Genomic DNA, 9,402 nt, shown 5'->3' with positions numbered 1-9,402 from the left:
CACTGCCAAAGAAGCTAATAAATAAGAAGGACCCTAAGAGAGACATACATGGTCCCCTAGAGAAGGGGAAAAGGTCAAGATCTCCTGAGCAAATTGGGGGCACGGGAAGGGGGGAGGGAGCTAGAGAATGTGAAGTGGAGAAGAGGAGGGATGCAGAGGACATGAGAGAGCAGAAAGGTTGAGTCGGGGGAAGAATAGAAGAAAACAATAAAAGGGATACCATAATAGAAAGAGACATTTTAGGTTTACAGAGAAATCAGTCACTAGGGAAAGATCTGGAGATCTACAAAGATGACATCACCTAACAATCTAAGCAACAGAGGAGAGGCTACCTGAAACCCTCTTCCCCCTCTGCCGATAATGAGATTAATGACTGTCTATATGCCATCCTATAGCCTTCATCCAACAGCTAGTTAACGTAGAAGCAGATACCCACAACTAATCCCTGAACTGAAGTGGAATCCAGTCACAGAGAAGGATGAGTGAAAAGCAAAGGGGTCCAGTCCAGGCTGGTGAAAGCCACAGAAACAGCTGACCTGTACATCGGGGAACTCTTCCTCCCCAGACTGATAGCTGGAATACCAGCATGGGACTGATCCAGACCCCAGGACCATGGGTTTCTGTGAGGAAACCTCACACATCCTCGGGCCCTCCTGTACTTATACCTAGCATAGGTGTCCAGTGGACTTTTGGAGCCCATTCCATATAGAGGAATACTCCCTGAGCCACAAGACACATGGGGGTGGGCCTAGGCCCTAACCCAAAGGATAAGATAGACGCGGATGACATCCTATGGAAGGCCTTACTATCCAGGAGGAGCAGAAAGGATATATGATAGGTAGGGTTTTAGTTGGGGGAGGTTGTAGGGGGGGATGGGAGGGAGAAGGGAACTGGGATTGTCATGTAAACAATCCTGTTTCTAATTCAAATAAAAAAAGTTGAAATAAAATATCCAACAACCAAAAAACAAAAAAGAAATTCATGATTCCATTTTTTCCCCCTGATTAGTACTCCATTGTGTAAATGTACCACATTTTCTCTATCCATTCTTCGGTTGAGGGGCATCTAGGCTGCTTCCAGTTTCTGGCTATTACAAATAGTGCTGCTATGAACATCATTGAACAGATGCCCTAGTTGTATTAATGTGCTTCTTTGGGGTATTTGCCACTTGATAACTCTCATCCAGAAGCTGGTGGAAGTAGAGGCAGACTAAAACAACAAATCACCAAACAGAACTGGAACCCAGATGCAGAGAAGGACAAGTGAAGAGCAAAGGGGTCCAGACCAGGCTGGTGAAACCCACAGAAACCGCTAACTTGAGCATCGGGGAATTCTTGCTCCCCAGACTGTTAGCTGGAATACCAGCATGGGAATGATCCAGACCCCAGGAATACAGGTTTCAGTGATGAAACCTTGGAAATCTACGGGACCTGCTGTAGTAGTTCAGTACTTATCTCTAGGGTAGGTGTGGACTTTGGGATTCCATTACATATCGAGGAATACTCCTAAGACACACGGGGGTGGGTCTAGGTCCATGATAGACTCTGATGACACCCTAAGGCCTCACCATCCAGGGGAAGCAGAAAGGATATGTGATAGGCAGGGTTTTAGTGGAGGGGTGGCAGAGGAGGTTGGGAGGGAGAATGGAACTGGGATTGTCATGTAAAACAATCCTGTTTCTAATTCAAATAAAAAAAAATCTGAAGAAAAAAAAGAAACATTATTTATATTTCCCCTATTTTAAAGAAATAAATACCTTTATGCATATAAAGTATATTCATGAAAGACTCTGAATTTTTATGTTAGTAAAGATATTAAAAGGAAGAAAAAGTTTCCCTGATATAGGGAGACATTATGGGGTTAAATAGAAACCTGGCACTAGGGAAATTCCCAGGAATCCACAAGGTTGACCCCCAACTAAGAATCTAAGGAATAGTAGAAAGGGCACCTTAAATGCTCTTCCCCTATAATAATGGGATTGATGAATACCTTCAATGCCACCCTAGAACCTTCATCCAGCAGTTGATGGAAGTAGAAGAAGAGAATCACAAGTAAGCACTGGGCCAAACTCTTGGAATCTAGTTGTAGAGAGGAAGGAGTGATAAGTAAAGGGGTCAAGACCATGCTGGGGAAACCCTCAGAAACAGCTGACCTGAGAAAGTGTGAGCCTATGTACCCCAGTCTGACAGTTCTGGAACATGCTTAAGACTAAACTAGGCCCCCTAAACATGTGTTAGGAGGCCTGGGAAGTCTATAGGGTCTCTGGCAGTGGAACCAGTATTTATCCCTAGTGCACAAATGGGCTTTTGGAGCCCATTCCGTATGGAGGGACACTCTCTCAGCCTATATACATTGGGGAGGGCCTTGGTCCTTCCCCAAATGATGATTCAGGTGAATCCCCTTGGGATGCCTCACTCTCTCTGAGGAGTGGATGAGGGGGTCTGATGGGGAGATGTTGGTGAGAGTGGGAGAGGGAACTGGGATTAGTACGTAAAATAAGGATGCTTTTTAAAATAAAAAAGATATTAAAAGGTAGATGCTGAAAATATTTTAAAATAATGCAAAAGAACATATTTTAAAAATATAATTGATAAAATACTTGAGATTTTGTATCTTTCTCCTATATATTAGTAATTTCCTAAACGATTATTTTCATCTTCACTTATCTTAGTCTATCCAATATACTAACAGCTCTCCTTATTATCAGCCTAAACCTTGTTCCCGAAAGCATTTCTAAATTTCAAAGTTAATTGAGCTTCAGAACAAAGTCATGCAAGCAATTCTAATTTGCAGTGGATAATCGGCAGCATGCTTGATGATGTCTCCCTGGAGACAAAGCATCAGGTAGTTTTGTCAATCAAATCAAAGTCATCATGTTCCCTTCTAATTTATTATAGGTATTTATGTGTTTACATATGCCTGCAAGAGAGATTTGATTATGAATTATTTACTGTTGTTACTCACTTGTAATGCACCAATCACCATATCGAGACCAATTTAGGAATGATGTCTGCAAATTTCTAGATAAAAAATACCAAGCAATTTATGTGATAAACTAATGACACCATAGAGGTGAGAATCGCTCTACCTAAAATCTTTTCTTCATATTACTCAAAGTCCCAGAAACATTTCATTACTTCAAATTTAGTTATGCATTTTACTCCTCAAGATGTCACTTCATGAATTTTATTGCTACTTAGAGGTCCCTTCTTCAGTAAAAACTTATCTTTGTCTATATCTGACTCTTGCCTATATACATTTTCCTATATTGAAGCTCCAAACAGCATGGAAAACACCTAACAGAAAAGGGTGGTTGCTCTGCTTTTATCTAATGACTCTATTATCCTTAGAAAACATTGTGTAATTTACAGGGGACCAAAGAGAGTTTGGAGAATTAATTGACTGAACAGTTCAGCATAGATTAAATGCAATATTGGCCCAAATTAATTTTCTCTCTTTCTTTGTATCTTTTGCCACACACTTGGAGGTAAGTACTCCCTCTTGGCTTCATTTACAATAGGCAACAGTTAATTCAGTGACCCCTTTCTTGTCAATTAAGGACAATACTTGATTGTTGAAGTTTGGGCCTAAATGAGGGGTAATGGATAATCCTGTGAAGCAGTCTCCTAGATATGCTGTGGCCTTTGTATTCACAAACTCAAAGAACATGTGATTACCTGCATAAGATATGTACAAGATTCTATCAGTGATGGGGGAGGGTTTTGGGTGGCTTCAACCCTTCCTAAGGACAAATTTGCAGTAAGTGATTGCCAGGGGAAAGTGAGATTTTTTTGTAGTAGTACAGTGACTGTTAATTTGCCCATGTTCCAGTAAATCATCTCCAAATAAATGTTCATGCAAGCAACACTTACTAAACTCAGTAAGTCCCTGTATCTGTCTGTCTGTCTTTTCTCCTCTCTATTTCTATCTCTTTTTCTCTCAGAGGTGACAGTGAAAGGGAGAATAGGATGGAAAGGGGATTATATGAGACGCAAAAGGAGTAAAAGTGTGAATAAGGTCAAAGTGTATTATATACATATATAAATATGTCAGTGAATAAATACAAAATGTAAATAGATTGTAAAATGTATAGTCAAGTGTGAGCAGTTCCTTTAACTCTGTGCATCAGAGATTCAAGTGTTGTATCACATCACTAGTTTGTTCAAATACATTAGCCATTTGTTCTAGCAATTAAATATAACACAGATTTTACCACAGTAAAAATTAATTTCCTTTGGAAAGAAATACAGTGTGACTTGCTTAAAAGTAGTCATGTGTTAGGCATTGTCCAATTCAGTATTAGCAAATGTGTCATCAGCATGAGTTCATATATGAGGACTTAAGTCTATAAAAGGAACTTTTTCTGGTTAGTCTTAAACATTGACCAGAGACCATCACAGCAGGGCAGAAGACCCAAACAAACATTACATGTGATCACATCAAGAAAGATCAGTATAACAGCCCAAGTGAGTAATCAAGATATATGAGCAATAAATCCTTGGTATGTTACAACATTGGATTTCTGTGTTCATGTATTATGATATAGTTTTGCAGTGATAGATACTAATGAAAAGACTAATGCAATCATTTTAAGAGAATTTACAAAGCACAGCCATATGAAAGAATGTATAAAGCTTACTAAAATGGGCTGAGGAGACACTTCAGGCAGTAAAGTGCTTGCCCCATGAACAAAACACCTGAGTTCAAGTCCTCAGTCTCAATGGTACATACCTGTATTCCCATTGTTAGGTAGATGGTGGCAGGAAGATCCCAAGAGTGGCTGACAGCTAGTATAGCTGACTAGTGAGCTCCAGATTCTGTGAGTGACCTTGTATCCAAAATTAAGATAGAGAAGAAGTGAGGAAGACGCTGTGTTGGTCAATACACATACACATGCACAAGTACAAAGGCACAAGCACACACACACACACACACACACACACACACACACACACACAAACATGCTCATACTCCAAACAAAAAATTAATAAATATTTGTTTTAATTATAGAAAAGAAAGAATGCTGATAATTCTTTTTTCTTAATTTGAATTGTAGTAATGTGACAAAATTGTAGTTTGCCCTAGAGGAAAAACATAATGACACATAGTTTTTACATTTTTATAAGCCAGTGACCTTTCAGTGTGGTTAGAATATGATGCATGGATTGATAATTTCACTTGTAACTGTAGGAGCCATATTATGCCCACAACTAAATTGTTCCATTCATTCTGTTTTTCTTAATTATATTTAAGATGATAAAAGAATTTTTCATTACTAGATAGAGATGAATATAGACCTTCTTGAACAAGGTGTAGAGTGCTAGGCTAGTTGATTACAACATACATAAGAGACCTTTTTAGAGTTGATAGACCTCATGTTTTATGTAGTAAATGATGAGCATTTATTATAATTATTTTAACAGAATCATAGCTTGAGATAATTTCTCTTTTTTATTAGTTCAAATTAAGAACAAGCTTGCTTCACATGTCAAACTTCCCTCTCCCTCCCCTCCACCACAAACCTCCCTCCAACCCTCCACCTGCCCTCCACCCCATGGCCCCTCCGGTCCCCAGGGAGGGTAGGGCCCTCCACTGGGGCTCCCCAAAGTCTACCACATCATCCTGGGCCTAGGCTAGGTCCTACCCCATGTGTCCAAGCCATGAGAGCATCCCTTCACATGGGATGGGCTCTCAAAGTCCCTTCTTACACCAGGGAAAAATACTGATCCACTACCAGGGGCCCCATAGAGTGCTGAAGCCTCTTCATTGACATCCACATTCAGGGACCTGGATCAGACCCATGCTGGCCTCCCAGACAGCAGTCTGGGGTCCATGTGCTCCTGAGTGTTCAGGCCAAGCTGTGGGTTTCACCAGCCTAGTCCCAACCCCTTTGATCTTTATTCCTCCCTTTCTGCAACTGGGTTCCAGAGTTCAGTTCAGTATATATCTGTGGGTGTCTGCATCTGCTTCCATTAGCTACTGGATGAGGGCTATAGGATGGCATATAAAGTAGTCATCATTATAGGGGAAGGGCGTTTAGGGTAGCCTCTCCACCATTGCCTAGATTGTCAGTTCGTGTCATCCTTGTAGATCCCTAGAAATCTTCCTATTGCCAGATCTCTCCTCGGACCTATAATGGCTCCCTCTGTTATGGTATCTCTCATCCTGCTCTCCTCTATTCTTCCCCCAACTCAACATTTCTGCTCCTCCATTTCCTCTTCTTCCCTCCTCTTCTCCTTCTCTCATTCTGCCAGCTCCCTTTCCCCTACATTCATGCTCCCAATTAGCTCAGGAGATCCTGAACCTTCCCATTCTCTGGAGTCCATGCATTTTCTCTTATAGTCCTTCCTGTTTCCTAGTTTCTTTGGTGAAGATGATTGTAGGCTGGTAATCCTTTGCTCAATGACTAAAATTCATATATGAATGAGTACATACCATATTTGTCTTTTTGTGACTGGGTTACCTCACTCTAGTTCCATCCATTTCCCTGTGAATTTCAATATTCCATTGCTTTTTTCCACTGAGTAGTACATTGTATAAATATACCACATTTTCTCTATCTATTCTTCAGTTGAGGGGCATCTAGGTTGCTTCCAGGTTCTGGCTATTACAAACACTGCTGCTATGAACATGGTTGAACATATATCCTTGTTGTATGAACATGCATTATTTGGGTATATGCCCAGGAGAGGAATTGCTTCATCTCAAGGTAGACTGATTCCCATTTTCCTGAGCAACCGCCATACTGATATCCAATGTGGTCTTACAAGTTTACACTCTCACCAAGAGGAGTGTTCCTTTTTCTCCACATCCTCTCCAGTATGGATTGTCATTGGTGTTTTTTATTTTAGCCATTCTGTCCCATGTAAGATGGTATCTCAGAGTTGTTTTGAGTTGGATTTCTCTGATGGCCAAGGATTTTGAGCACTTTCTTAAGTGTCTTTCAGCCATTTCACATTCCTCTGTTGAGAATTCTCTACTTAGTTCTGAACCCCACCTTTTAATTACATTGGTTGATGTTTTGGTGCCTAGCTTCTTGTATATTTTGGAAATCGGCCCTCTGTCAGATGTTGGGTTGGTGAAGATCTTTCCCATTCTATGGGCTGTTGTTTTGTCTTACTGACTATATCCTTTGCCTTACAGAAGCTTCTCATTTTCAGGAGGTCCCATTTATTAATTGTAGATCTCAATGTCTGTGCTACTGGTATAATGTTCAGGAAGCTGTCTCCTTTACCAATTCATTCAAGGGTATTTCCCACTTCCTTTTCTAAAAGATTCAGTGTGGCTCAATTTATGTTGAGATCTTTGATCCATTTGAACTTAAGTTTCGTGCATGGTGACAGATATGGATGTATTGGCAATCATCTGCATGTCTGAATTCAGTTGGGCCAGCATCATTTGTTAAAGATGCTTTTTTTTCTCCATTGTATATATTTAGCTACTTTGTCAAAAATCAGGTGTTCATACATGTGTGGGTTAATATCAGGGTTTTCAATTCGATTCCATTTGTCTATCTTGTCTACTTTGGTGCCTATACCAAGATTCTGTTTTCAGAATTATGGCTCTATAATGGAGCTTGAAGTCAGGGATGGTGATGCCTCCAGACGTTCCTTTATTATACAGAGCTATCCTGGGTTTTTTGTTTTTCCATATAAATTTGAGTATTGTTCTTCCCAGGTCTGGGAAGAATTCTGTTGGGATTTTGGTGGGGATTTCATCGAATCTGTAGATTGCTTTTGACAAGATTGCTAATTTTACTATGTTGATTCTACCTATCTAAGAGCATGGGAGATCTTTCCATCTTCTGGTGTCTTTTTTAATTTCTTTCTTTAAAGACTCAAAGTTCTTACTGTACAGGTTTTTCATTTTTTTGATTAGTGTTAATCCAAGATATTTTATGTTGTGTGTGGATATTGTGAATGGTGATGGTTCTCTAATTTCTTTCCCATTGTGTTTATCATCTGTATGTAATAGGACTACTGATTTTTTTGAGTTAATTTTGTATCCTGCTACTTTGCTGAAGGTGTTTATCAGCTGTAGGAGTTCCCTGGTAGAGTTTTTCGGGTCACTTATGTCGACTATCATATCATCTGCAAATAGTGAAAGTTTGACTTCTTCCTTTCCAATTTGTATTCCCCTAGTCTCCTTTTCTTGTCTTATTGCTCTAGCTAGAACTTCAAGAACAATATTGAAGAAATGGAGAGAGTGGAAAGCCTTATCTTGTCCCCGATTTTAGAGGAATTTCTCTCCATTTAATTTGATGTTTGCTGTTGGCTTGCTGTATATTGATTTTATTATATTAAGTTATGCTCCTCTTATCCCTGATCTCTCCAAGACCTTTATCATGAAGGGGTGTTGGATTTTTTCAAAGGCTTTGCCAGCATCTAGTGAGATGATCATGTGGTTTATTTCTCTCAGTCTCTTTAGATGATGGATTACATTGATAAATTTCATATGTTGAACCATCCTTGCATCCCTGGGATGAAACCTAATTGATCATGGTGGATGATTTCGCTGATGTGTTCTTGGATCCGATTCGCCAATATTGTGTTGAGTATTTTTGCATCCATGTTCATGAGGGATATTGGTCTGTAGTTCTCTTTTTTAGTTGTATCTTTGTGTGGCTTGGGTATCAAAGTAATTCTAACCTTGTAAAAAGAGTTTGGCAATGTCCCTTCTGCTTCTATTGTGTGGAACAATTTGAGGAGTACTGGTATTAGCTCTTATTTGAATTTCTGCTAGAATTCTGCAGTGAAGCCATCTGGCCCTGGGCTTTTTTTGATTGCAAAACTTTTGATGACTGCTTCTATTCATTAGGGGTTATAGGTTGATTTAAACTGCTTTTCTGTTCTTGGTTTAATTTTGGTAAGTGGTATCTATCCAGGAAATTGTCCATTTCCTTTAGATTTTCAAATTTTGTGGAGTACATGTTTTCAAAGCATGACCTGATGATTCTCTGGATCTCCTCATTGTCTGTTGTTATATCCCCCTTTTCTTTTCTGATTTTGTTCTTTCTGCCTTTTGGTTAGTTTGGATAGTTATTTGTTGATCTTCTCAAAGAACCAACTGTTTGTTTCATTGATTCTTTGTAATGTTTTCCTAGTTTCTACTTTATTGGTTTCAGCTCTTAGTTTGATTATTTCCCAGTGTCTACTCCTCCTTGGTGATTTTTCTTCCTTTTGTTATAAAGCTTTCAGTTGTTCTGTCAATTTTCTAGTGTGATTATTCTCCAGTTTCTTCATGTGAGCACTTAATGCTATGAACTTTCCTCTTAGCACTGCTTTCAGTGAATCCCATACCTGTAGCCAGTCCTTAGGGACGTGGTTATGGTGTCTCCCTACAATTCCACTTTTAGTTTAAAAGAGGATTAAAACTTTACAGTGTAAATTATCCAAAATTAAC

Source organism: Cricetulus griseus, chromosome 5 (assembly GCF_003668045.3).
Source record: "Cricetulus griseus strain 17A/GY chromosome 5, alternate assembly CriGri-PICRH-1.0, whole genome shotgun sequence".
NCBI lineage: Eukaryota > Metazoa > Chordata > Mammalia > Rodentia > Cricetidae > Cricetulus > Cricetulus griseus.
The sequence above is the reverse complement of the archived record's forward strand: the minus strand, read 5'-3'. Positions refer to the sequence as shown.